Source organism: Primulina huaijiensis, chromosome 3, assembly GCF_012295235.1.
Source record: "Primulina huaijiensis isolate GDHJ02 chromosome 3, ASM1229523v2, whole genome shotgun sequence".
In the NCBI taxonomy this organism is placed as follows: Eukaryota; Viridiplantae; Streptophyta; class Magnoliopsida; order Lamiales; family Gesneriaceae; genus Primulina; species Primulina huaijiensis.
The window spans coordinates 30,017,448-30,031,098 of record NC_133308.1 but is presented as its reverse complement, the minus strand read 5'-3'; the positions used below and the strand labels follow the sequence as shown (position 1 = coordinate 30,031,098).

The 13,651-nt window shown below is 32.5% G+C and overlaps 1 long non-coding RNA gene and 1 pseudogene across 1 annotated transcript; one reads left to right on the top strand and one right to left on the bottom strand.

The window, feature by feature from the left end:
* Nucleotides 1-465: 465 nt before the first annotated feature.
* LOC140972417 (uncharacterized) lies at nt 466-1,381 on the top strand. The gene is made up of 2 exons (XR_012174509.1): nt 466-621; nt 1,205-1,381. It is a non-coding gene; the product is annotated as an uncharacterized lncRNA (long non-coding RNA).
* Nucleotides 1,382-5,781: 4,400 nt separating this feature from the next.
* LOC140972684 (7-deoxyloganetin glucosyltransferase-like) lies at nt 5,782-13,099 on the bottom strand (annotated as a pseudogene).
* Between the last annotated feature and the right edge of the window lie 552 nt (nt 13,100-13,651).

Sequence of the window (13,651 nt, the reverse complement as noted above, 5' to 3'; positions counted from 1 at the left end):
ATTATCTTAATATTAATCGAAATAAGAAAGAAAAAAAAAACATCTATCTCCCCAAATCCATACGGGAACGAAGGGTGGAACACCTATCTTGAATACTAAGGTATATTTCAATTAAAACTTATTTCTAATGTTTTGTTCAGGAACTGTATTTCTTGAATCAAATATTATAATCCTACAATAAAATTAGGATATAATTTGGTAAATGATCAAGTTCTCGTTCTAGCCACTTTGGAGCTTCGTTATAGCGTTGTTTTCTTTATGACAATTAAGGTGGATTATTCTAGACAATCAAAATAATCCTAAAATATTGTTGGTCATTGATCACCTCTTGGACCGTTATTAAGATATTCGTGGACTAACAGTACCTCAATACAAATTTGAGATTAGGTTTTAATGGAAATTTTGAAATGAATTTGTCACATGCTGGAACTATAGGTTAATTAGTAGAGATTTAGAAGGTTAAAATGTCTAAATAGTTGAAATTGGATTTGTAGTGAATTTAAATGGTTGTGGAATTTTTATATGATAATAAGACCATTTAAATTAATATTCAGGTGAATTGTCTGAGTTGGCATTTCCAGGACTTTCTTGAGGATTTAAGTTACTGGTAAATTAGTTGAGGTACGTAGAGATCAGTTATTTTCACGATGTTTGACAGAGACATCTGATGATCCTGTGTATGATTTATGTGCTATTTGTTGATTTATGTGATATTATATGCTGACTCGCATATTATCAGTTGGTAATTGATGTGCAAAATAAAATAAAATATTTCTTTTGTTCACACATATTTTATTTTAGTTAGACACATCAATACCACTGAACATATCATATTGAGCCCATCTGTTATTGAGATCCAATTATAGTTCGGTTGATATCCGTTATATATATGATATGATATGGTGTTCTGGAGATGTTTGGCTACCTTGATTCGGTCCGGCTTAGGTAGTTGCTGGCTTCGAGGCTGGGCCATATCCCAGGCACGGTCCGCTGAGTCGTGGACCAGCTCGAGCATATATGTATGATTGTTGATATCGATCATTTGATTCCTGATGTCCTGATATCTTGCACATTTACATGCATTGCATTCATGCATGGCATCATTGCATTTCTATGTCATATATCGTGGTTTCTTGATGTCTCGTACTGGGGTTACTGACCCCTGAGAGGGGGCTGTCGTGTCTTTTGTGTGTGGACATGACAGGTGGTACAGGTGGTTCGACCTCAGGCGCTCGAGAGGAAGCCTCAGGAAGTACCAGAGCTCCTTGAGAGTGGGTTCAGTTGTATTTAGGTACTGCGCGGTGTTGCTGTCTCCCAGATACTATATGTATATATTTGGAGGATTGTATTATGGTATTATCGAGCCTTGTCGGCTCTATGATATTTTGGTTTGTATATGTCATGATTGTGTGTCTGGCTGACACATGTTTATGTTGTGTTTATTGAGGGCATATGTTGTTTATTTTGAGTATTTGATTTTCTGGTATGTCCTATTTATGCGAAGGTCATGCCGAAAATTTTATAGGCCCAAACGCAAATTTTTAACTCACTTTTCCGCTGTTTACTGATTAATCATGATTGCATGTTAATAAATCGTTATTAGGATAACGGGCCCTCACAGTAATAATAAGAAGACGAATGGAGATGAGTGACATTGAAAAAAATTAAATAATTAAAAAATATTAAGGTCATATAAAACCTCTTCTTCTCATTTATAATAGAGATATTTTAAGAATACTTATGTATCAACAAATATATGTGATTGAGAGAAAATATTTGTATGTAGGTGATTTCAATATAAACATTTAAGTTATTTAGTCAATTTTCGATATATGATGTTAAATAAATATTATCTATTAAATATATGATTTTCATTTGTAACCTTACCATTTTTTGTTTTACAATTTGTCATGTTCATGATGTTATTTAATACATTTTTTATGTTAGTTTAATAAGATCATTAATAGTGTATTTAACACAATCAAACTAATTATTGTTTTAATTTACTTTTAAATTTAATTTTAATTACTAAATTTATACATTTCCGTCAAATTCATGAAAAATATCTACCATATTGATGATAGGTAATAATGGGCAGATGAAGGGAGATGAGTCGGATTGAATAAAAATAAATTATTAATAAATATTAAGATTATATAAAACTTCTTTCTCCCATTTAGAATAAAGATATTTTCAAACTCTTTATGTGTCAATAGATATACATGATTGAGAGAAATGTTTGTATGTAAGTTATTCCAAACACTGTTTTTAAGCTATTTAGTCAATTTTTTTATATATGCTGCTAAATAAATATTACTAAATAATATGATTCATTTGATCATTTTGTGTTTTTGCAATGAGATGAGTTTTTTAACATAACATTACATGTTTTGGTGTTATATGTCGTTTGTATTGATCATGTTGCATGTGTTTGGATTCCTTATGTGATTTGTTTGTTCACCGAAAGAAAATATAAAACAAAATCATATATCCCACAAAAATGATTATTTTTAATTTTTTTTCCTTGAGATATTTTGTTAATTCTTAAACACATAATGCATGTTTTCAGTTTGCTTAGATTACTTAATTTGAAGTGACTTAGAAAATATTAAAAGTGATGAAATATTTGTTCGTTTTTAGCTTATATCTCATAATATAAAGAGATAATATTTTTTTATTTATTGGGACAAATGTATTTCCAGACTTCTTTCTGTAAATCAGTATTCACAATTTTTACAACATAATTATATTCTCTATCCAAAATTTTTTATTTAAATTGATTGAAGGTATTTGAATTTGAGTTTTTATGTGTTTGATTATATTATTTTTGTAGTATTATTTATTATGAAATTAATAGGTGGACTAAAAAAATTAGTGGATCTATGAGTTCTCTGGTGGACGACAAACATGGATAAATTGTTAAAAGAGATAATATCAAGTAGATTTTTGACATACGATTTTGTTTTAATTAAATGATTATGCATGATTCTAAATTTTAATTGTATGACAAGTATGTTTTGTCGTTGCCAGATATATTTTGTCAACGGTCTAATATTTTTCTTTGAGTTAAGGAAAATTGTGTGACTTCGTATTATATTTTTATTTCTTAAGGTTTTATTAAAGGATTTTTCATGATGATTTTGAAGCACCACTTTCCTTTGTGTGTTTTTTTAAAAAGTAAAATATTTATGAAACCATGACGTTAATAAGGCGCCTTCTTTTTATTTGAAAAAAATATTGAAAATTTTTGAATAATATGAGTTAGTATTTAATTTGAGAGTGATTTATGATTTTTGTTGCTCGTATATACTTCAATTTCTTTGTTATTGTACTAAATAAATTATTTTTGAACTTTGAGTTATCATTTTTTATGGAGGTTGTTTGTGTCATGAATTTTTTAAATTCATTTTGTTTAGTATTGTTGGCGGCAATTGATTTTTCTGATATTCTATTATTTGTCTTGTTGTTTATACGAAAATATGTATGAGAGTACATCAATCAAAGCCACATATTTTGGGTCTTATGTTCTACGAAAAGGGTAATATATGATTTCTGTGAATTATATAATTTATTAGATCTTCATACATGTAGTTAAGAAATGAATCAAATTTTGAACAAAAAATTTATGACAAACATATATAGTGGATGAAAAAATCATGTTAAAAAAATAATATTGCGTATTACTATGTCCTTATTTTTGTATGATATAATTCAAATACATTTTTTTAGATATTTGAAATTAGGTCTAACTAAGTGACATGAAACATATACATATATATTTGAAGGCGTAGTTAAAGCAAAATATTAAGATCAAGAATGATTCATATTTAAATTTCAAAGCAGCACAATGAAGAAGAAATTGGAAAATTGTATGTGTAAACCTTTAATGGTTATATAGTGATTATGTTGCTTCTCATGGTTTGCAACATATTGATGTCATATAAAATATCAATATTTCAAAAAGGATAAACAAAAAGAAAAAATTCTTCATTCAGAAATAGAAATACATGAAAAAAAAAATTGTGTGTAATTATCATTCTATTTTTAATGGTATGAGAACAATTCTAAAGCTTTGTGGACACAATAGATCAATTTTGTGCATTTTTAGTAAATTGGACATTGAGCCGGTTGCACTTTATTTCTTCCAATATTATCTCGATAGATTTCAAGGTGGCTAAGAGGTTGTTTTTGTATATTTTTTTAGTTAAAGTGGCTAACAAACTAATTCATGAGATATATGATGGTAACATAGAGAACTACTCGCCAAATAAATTCACTTAGCCGAATAGTGAAATTCAAATTGAATTATACAATATTTCATCAAATTAATTTTGTCTATTATAGATGCTCATGAAATCTAAACAGTTGTATTATTAGATGAGATATTGAATAAGACAAATACTTTGATATATATATTTGAATGATATCTCATATACTTATCTTAATTACGTTATCTGTGTCTTTCTCAAGATTTTTAAAATACAATAATTAATTTGTATGTCGTTCCACAATATATAAAATATTATAAAACAAAATGTAAACTTGATAAAATAAAATTTGTTTTTGTTTATGAGATTGAAACTATATCATCCCCATGATATGATGCATGCAATCATTGTTCCAAATCTTCTAAAAAAGACGAACGAAATGATTTTCCTGAATTGCGTCAAATTAAACGATGACACGGTTCTAAGATATAGTCATTTGAAAAGATTTTCAAGTTTTTTTCTCACATTGATTGAGAAATAATTGTTACAAATTTATTAAACTTATAGCTATATGTTGATAATATTGATACTAAACATATAAAAATGATATTACAAATATCACGATGTTGGAAGAAATTACAGCACCATTCATCGGTTATGTTGTTGAAGAATATATAGGTTATACATACTTTTAGTCACAAGTAAAAACCAATCATGACTAGAAACAACATTTATTCTTATGAGTTATAGTTGATGATTGTCAAAAACTGAAAAATCATTCAACAATAAAATAAATATTTGAAAAATAAGATTACTGGATAAAAACAATGTAGAAAACAAAAAAAAGTCCTGATAGGGAAGTAAACTACGAGCATGTCAGATCCCAGCTGAGGATTTTAAATAACATAAAAGATGTTAAAGACGATCATATACTTGCTGAGTATACCAAAATGGTTATATGTATATTATAACAAACTACGACAAAGAGTTGTTNTATATATAATTTGGTCAATTCACTTTCAAAAAGAAAAAAATAATTGGTCAATTCGACAAACTAAATAAATTTTCTAACATCTTTTGTTTTTTATGCGTTTAATATCATATACATATATTTATCTTATGTCTAAGATATAAAAAAAAAAAAGTTGCTAGTACTGTTGATCTCCTTGATCTGAAATTGTATTTAGCTAAGTTTCTTTTGAGCAATCGGTCGTTCAATCTAGGATTGTCTATTTTATTTTATCAAAATTGTGTGTGTATCTTCATTTAAAAATTTCGAGATAATTAACCATGCATGTACTTGCTAATCGTAGTTTTAATATTTGGGATGATATATATTCTCCCTGATGTAATTACGGGATATTTAAGAAAATAATTTAGGTCAAACTTCATTTTTTTCAAAATAATATTCTCCAAATGTACACGAGAAAGTCGTTTTTTAAAAAAATATTTGACCAATATTATTTTACTTAACTATCTCCGTTAGGACCGTTACCGACTTCTATATACCATATATTGACAATAAACCACAAAATTCAATCGCCAAAATACACCTTAATTACTCGTACTTTATTTTCTGATGTGAACATAAAAGAAATTACACAAGTTCAAGAAGTTATAAGCCAAAAGGAACAAATTTTCTAATGTTTGTGAGATAGAAGGCACTTCATCGATAACCTTGTCGAGATTCTGGCGAGAACTTTTAGCAGATTCTTTAGCCAATTTCTTCCACTCCATAGCCCTTCTCTTCATCTCTTTCCCTTTGTCTCCGCTCATCAACTCTGCAACCAGACTTCTCACTTCGTCCCTCTTCACATTATTGTCAATCTCCATGCCAATACCCCAACGAGTGCAGCAATACCAACAGTTGGTCTGTTGCTCCGTAAAAAACGGCCAACGGATCATGGGCACCCCGCTGCATATGCTTTCTAGGGTCGAATTCCATCCACTGTGAGTCAAGAACGTCCCTCCAACAGAAGGGTGATTCAGAACTTTTTCTTGAGGGCACCAATTCGCCATAAAAGTTCTTTGTTTTGTCGCTTCAAGAAATTCAGGTGGGAGAATGGCCTTCTTCCCCGAAACAAGATCAGGCCTTATAATCCATAAAAATATTTGGTTACTGTTAGCAATCCCCCAAGCAAACTCAATGAGTTGATCGGGAGTCATCACAGTTATGCTTCCGAAATTGACATAAACAACAGAATTCGGCTCTTTGGAGTCGAACCATTCGAGACACTCCGGCTCCTCTTTCCATAGATTTGATCCAAGAAGCTCTAAGCCCTTGTTCTCGTATTGTTCTTCCACAAGTTGCAAAGGCCCGATAGCATAAACTGGCGGTAGAATTAACGAATGTTCTTTTAAAACATCTCCTTCGAGTTCCTCAAACGTGTTCACCACAATAGCAGAAGCTCTCTCTGTTTAATTCAGACAGAATAAATTTGATCATGTAATCATCAGGGCTTGTGGTTCTTAAGAAACTTGGAAGATCCTCTCAAACGAATCCCTTCCATGCTTGAAATCTCATCTATGATTGTGTCCAAATACCCATTGGTCAAGTAGCTCTCATCTGCATTAATCAACCAAAATAATCATGCTGTTATCAAGCGTTAAGACTGTGGGCCGAGTTTAGTACCCGCGCTAGTTATTTTACATTAAGTTTTATCGTGAAGTTGGACGTTAATTACTAGAAAAACGAGACGTCTTGAGACGTCTTACGTGATTGCTAGAGATGAATATAGCGTTTAAGTTCTGAGTTAGATGACTAAAAAGCACATGTCCACTGTTTCTCCATTAAATTCTAGAATATCCTTTAATTTAACGTCTTTTAATTCTTGAGCATCTAACTGTTTTTTTTATTTAAAAAAGCATTATTTATTTATATAAGTCCAAATTATAGAAGTATAAAAATCACCTTTAAGTGGCGTATATCCCTTCTCAATGAGCTTAACGTACTGAGTGTAAGCATAGAACCCACAGGCACTAGGGGTCCATAAAAGAAGGGTAACTTAGGATTCAGTATCCATTTTGTTTTAAGTTTGGTTTTAATACCCAATTTCCCAAAATACCCCTCAACTTTAATTTTAATTTCATTGATTTTTCTTTTTAAATTAAAGGCCCATCATGCTTCCGTAAGATAAATTAAATCTTTTACCTCTTTGACCAGAATGCCACCGGGTTATATCCACCGTATTTTACGAACTGCTCCTCACAGTCCAACCACACGATCGCAACCGATGGTCACAGACGCAGATTCCTTCAGCAGCACTTAGCACAACCTTAATTCGTTTCCTACCTTAAGGTGTATAGTACAAGATAAAATTTTGAAAATAATACATGAGAGGGGCTAAGAGCTAAGATCTCTTTATTCAAACACAAACATCTTTTATTACATTGAAACCTCCTGTAGAGGAAGAGGAACTTGCTTAGCTACTTATAGTAGCCGAAACTTGAAAACACATAAACTAGAAAGAGAAAATATTACAATTAGTTTTGAAAGAAATGAGGAAAATGTTCGATGATCTTCACTTCCTTCTTTCTACCTTATTTATAGCAGGCTTCTTCGGATGTGAAACACGGACTTCAAATCTTGATAAGCCTTTACTGCTTGCATATGGACCCTTGAGTGGTTGAGTGGTCCTACTTTTCTTGAAATGTTATTTTCTAGATTATTAATCTAGACATTAACTTTTCGTCATCTTTTATCTCTCCCAGGTACCAGTCGAGATGTGCTTGGAGGATATCAGCTGAAATCTCGTCTTCCTTTTCTTTATACATCTTTATAATTTTTCTGAGAGCTGTAGCCTCACTCCTCTTATACTTGATTCTTCTTTTTAAAACTTTCAGATATACCCGATACATCTTCAAGTTTTACTTCTGGTGTGTTTAACTGGTCTTATTTGTCCCTTTTTATAGATAAAATTTTGGGACTAGTTTTCTTGTTCTCTTTATTGGATTCCTTTTTTAAATAAAGTATCCAATGTTCTTTCGTCTTGTACCACTCATTATTAGTGGTTTTTATGTCATTTTCCACCGATTATTGGTGGTCCTGTTTTCTCCACTCACATGGTGGTCCTCTTTTTGTTAGTGGGTTTAGTCACATCTTTCTTTTAATTTTGTCGAGGAATTTTCGGCTTTTTGTGTCCTCGAGGAAAATGTGAATGTGGTCCTTCCCCACTTGTCCTTGCTTCGGTAAAATGTTTCCGATCAGATCTCGGTTTGAAACCTTTACCAAATTCCGGTTCTTTCTGATTCTGGCATTCAAGACAGATGTTTTCTGACCATCTTCCTATGTGTGCCATATTACAGAACTTTCGGCGAGTCTCTTTACTTGCCGGCATCTTGCTGTTCCACAGAAGATTTCTTTTCTTTTCGAATAGATCTTCTGCAAAGTTTGTAGTTTTTCCTGTCATAGTGTTTAACAGGAATGATCCATTTAAAGAATTTTGGTAAAACTTAAATGGAAACTTGACTTTGTCCATTTCTGTGAGACAGACCCAGATACCCCATGCTCTCCTGGTAGACATATCATCTTCATTAAATGAAGAGACTAAGGGGGTTTCATTTGTAGGAGGATCCTTTATAAATTTTTGAGAAATCATGTCTGGCCTCCTTAGCTTGATAAAATGAAAGGCTTCGTGTGAGCCTTTTCCTGCTGGTTCTGGTGCTGCACTGAAAAAGTATAGCTCCAAAACATCTCCTCTGGACAAATGATCATTATTTGCCCAAGTCTCATGAACAGCTTCCTGAATCCATTTTGGTAATGCTGATATCTCCGGGAAGCTGGGCGAAGTAGTATAAACTGAGGCAAGAGCCCCAAATTCATACCAGGCTTTGACCTCCTTTGGATATGAATTTTGTTTCATCCATACCCTAGGATATTTTCCTGCAACATCAACTCGAACCATGGCTGGGTTGATGCCAATTCTTGTGTTTAATTTCTCCCAATTCTGTTGGTAAACCTGGAATGGAGAAATTGCATTTTCATTAGTACCAACCTTAGTTTTGCCTTTGTCAGTACGAGGCCTAAGGTTGATCTCTCCCTCTTCGATCCCCGAGGTGGAGGGTTGACTTGAAGACTCAAAATAAGGATCAGGAGTCTCAATTTTTGTTTTAGCCGACTCATCTATAGATGATCCCGACTTAACACTTGTGCAAGGGGTATTTGAATCCCCCGCTACAGGTATAGAGTCCTGTACTCGAAAACTCTCCATTTGGGAAACCAATGGTTTCTCAATGCCTTGGAGGATAGGCCTTTGCATTACAGACCATAACTGAGTATATGCCTGTAAACATCCTGTAATTCGATCAGAGACAATTCTCTTATCGGCTTGTTGTAGCCTTCCCGCAACTTCTGCGTTTACGGCCAACTTGTTGAACTCGGTTTGAAGCATTTCAAGGTGTTCCCTCAAATGCCTCTGCATCTTGATAATAGCATCAATGTCAATGCTGTCCATCTCTTGTTAAAAAATCTGCAAGAATGTTTTCATGAGATTTAATTATCATAATATCAAAAATATAATTTTGACATAATGCCTGCCATCTTAATAATCTGGCCTTCTCAGGTTTAGATTCAATTCTATTCCTTAAGAAAGCTTTCACCTGTGTGTTATCAACTTTCAAAGTGAATTTCTTTGCAAGTAAAAATAATGGCCATTTTTCAAAAGCTCTTTTTACTGCATAAAATTCCTTCTCGTTGATATGCCATCTTATGGCTTCTGCATCTGAGAATAAACCGCTACAATATCTGCATGGTTGTTCTCCATCTGGTGTGAGCTTAGTAAGAACTGCTGCCCACCAATGATCACTGGCATCGGTATACAATACCAGATTATCCTCATCTTGAGGAATAGCCATTTTTGGAAGATTCTTACAGATCTTCTTTAATTGGCATAGTCCTTTTGTGTGTTCATCCGTCCATATAAATCTAGCATCTTTTTTCAATAATGGACTAAACACTTTCCTGTGTTTTGCTAGGTTTTTAATAAACATCCCAGCAAAATTAACAACTCCTAAAAAACTTTGAAGTTGCTTCTTGTCGTTGAGTCTTTCTGGAAAATTCTGCACTTTTTCCACTATGTGTTCTTGCAGAATAATTCCTGATTCATCGATTTCAATTCCGAGGAATTCAATCTTCCTTGTTGCAATGACTGCTTTCTTCTCAGATAATACCAGTCCTTCTTTTTTACAAACATTAGAGAAAATCTCCAAATGCTTACAATGTTCATTTATATCTTTAGACGCTATTAAAACATCATCAATATAAACAAACATAAATTTAAAATAATCTTTAAAAAGATTATCCATCTTTCTTTGAAATATCTGGGGTGAATTAGCCAATCCCATTGGTAATACCTCCCAAATATAATGTCCCTGAGGTGTAGAGAAAGCTGTGAATTTCTTGCTTTCTTCTTGCATCCGAATCTGATAAAATCCGGACTTGCAATCGAACTTAGAGAATATCTTAGCATTGCGTATGCAACTTATTAGATGTTCTCTACTAGGTATAAAATACCCATCAAACTCCAGAATTTTATTAATTTCTTGATAATTAATAACTAATCTGGGTTTACCTCTTTTTATCTCACCATGATTTCTTACCAGAAAACCTAGACTACTATATGGTGACATTCCTGCTTTGATTAATCCAAGGTCCAAATGTTCCTTGATTATAATCTGCATATCCCTTTGTTCAATGATATTCATTGGGATAGGCTTGCAACGGACAAATTCATACTCTTTGCCTTCCTTGATTTTAAGGCAAGCTTTGAGTTGATTTCTGTCCCACCATGCCAAGGGATCGTCATTATAATTTTCTTTGATCCGCTTCTTGACATCTTCCAGTGATACCTTAGATTCAAACTCTACTTCATTTCTATGTAGCGCTATCTTAAGGCATTCTATCTCTTCTGGTTGGAGTTCTTTATCTGCTCTTAACTGGAGCATTGTCTCTCCAAACCTTCTAGAATCTTTCATTTTTGGGTTCAGAAGTTGTCCTGAAATACCATTTTGTCTCCGTGCCTAACCCAGAGCTCCGGCTTTCGGATAAGGAGATGGGCGATCATGTGATCTTTGGTAAGGTGACACAACAAAAGGTACCTATCAGCTTGCTAACCTCAAACTCTGTAGAAGAGCCTAGGTTATCCCCTACGGAGAGTCGTGCTTCGTGTCAGATCACACGATAGAGGCTCGGGGCTTTTTATAAGCTCTGATACCATTTTCGGATAGCGCGGGGATCAATTTAATTACAATAAAAGATAAGGGTATAAATGGCATTTTTCAAAATATTTTCTCTCTCCATGTATTGGGTTCTAAATTCAAACCTAATAGGTACTGAATTGGATATTACCCATAAAAGAACATCAGGAATGCCAAGTTCTTCAGCAGCTTGGACGGTAAAACGAGTGGCAGATCAGTCAGGTTTTCATTTCTATCCGAGTTAGAATTTTCTAAATTATGATTGAGTTAATATTGATAAATGGAGTCCTCGGGCTACAAGAAAATATGACAAAATTTTATGTATAAAAATATTGGAAAAAAGCAAGCTACCCGGGCGGCTCCGCCCGTGGGTAAAACTCATCACGCCATCGGAAACTATACATGACACTGATGGGACATTCGACAAACCTGTAGTGTCATTCAACTTAGCAAGAAGGTCTCTGAACAGACCTATACAAGTAGTTGTGGTAGATTCACAAAGAGAAGGAATATCTTGGGTGGCATCGGCATCCGACGGTGTAAGACCGTCAGGAATTGACTCAAATCCAAATCCCTCGTGACCGGATCGAGGAGCCTCAGGTGGTTGAACTCGGTGTTGACAAAGGTGATATGAAAGCCTTTGTTGTGAAGGAGTTTGGCTACTTTTAGCATTGGACTTACATGGCCTCTTGCAGGATATGGTATGCAGACTGCATGAGGCTTCTGTACTTCACCTGAGCTGTAATTCCAGTGGTGAATGGTCAAATAAATATGATTTGAACAATAAAAATATTGTTTATCGACAAAAAATAACAAGAAAGAAGAATAGTCGATTTTTATTTTATTTTTTATTTTATGGGAAAATGAAGTTTATGGCAACTGTTTCGATATACTGACTTGTGGTGATATTTAAAACTTTTGTAAATATAATGATCGAAGTTGAATTGCTTATCAAATATTATAATGGGAAAGATCGTTCGAGATTTGATTCCACTGATTGGGTGTAAATTATATATTGAGAAAATATGCAATTTAAAAACAACAGATCGATTACTAAATTACAAACGTGTATTTGTCAACTTTCAAACATTAATTGAAATTAAAATGACAGGAAAGCTTTAATTAGCATATTTAAAGATGAATCATAGCCTTCCGAGTAATTCAATTTTATTATCTATTTGATTGTACAAGTAATGTAATTCAAAGATAACAACTGATCGAGATTCGAGAGTTTTCTGTAGTTCATTTTTCACCCACAAACACAATAAAAAGAAAAAAGTCAGCATCCAACTTCTTTTTTCTTCCCCTCTGTTATTAGAATTGAACTCATTTCAAAATCAACTTTAAATAAGTGAAAAGAGACGTATGTTGTCTAATAATGATAGGTATGTTATTTTATTAAAAATATAGTATGGAAATCATTTATTTATCAAACATTTTTTTTTTGAAAAGATTTATTTATCAAACATTCTACTTTAAAAATTTTATCTTTTTATTTTTATTTTTAAACACTACCCATTTTGATTTTTTACTCAATTTTTTATAATCTATAATTTCTAAAACGTGATTTAAAAACACAACGTTTTGCAAAAACTCCGTAAATATAAAGCATTGGATAATGACATGCAGAGGAGATGAATGGATTTTACAAACCAAACATAAGATGGGCCTTGATAATACCTATATTCACCACGCATTTAAACACTTGATTGATCAAACAAAAATTATTTTTTTAAAAAAAAATTAACTTTATGACATTGTGAAATTTAATTGGCCCATTTAAAGACTTCGAACCAAATCCATCGAACGTGGAATGTTAAGCCTATGATTATATTCAGTGTTAACAAATTGGAAAACAATATTTTTCACATATTATACGATAGATTCAAATATTCATTGCATTTAAGAATTATAATGAATGAATCTTTTGAAGTAGCATCAAATGTATCTTAACCGAGTGGCCAAATCTGCTTGATCTTACTGATTTATGCCATGCAAACGCGCAAACATGGATTTTTTTGTGAAAATTATCACTCGTTAGTCATGTTTAACATGAGAATTCATTGTTGAGAATGAATATCTCAAAATGTTGAATGTGTTGTGAAAAAGTAAAAATTTACGGTAAAAAGTAAAAATCTCAAACTCGCAAAATTATCACACTACACACTTTATAATATTTTTCTCTCAACTCAATTGTGATTTTCTTCACAAATGAGAGATCTATTTATAGAAAATTTTTACAAATAATC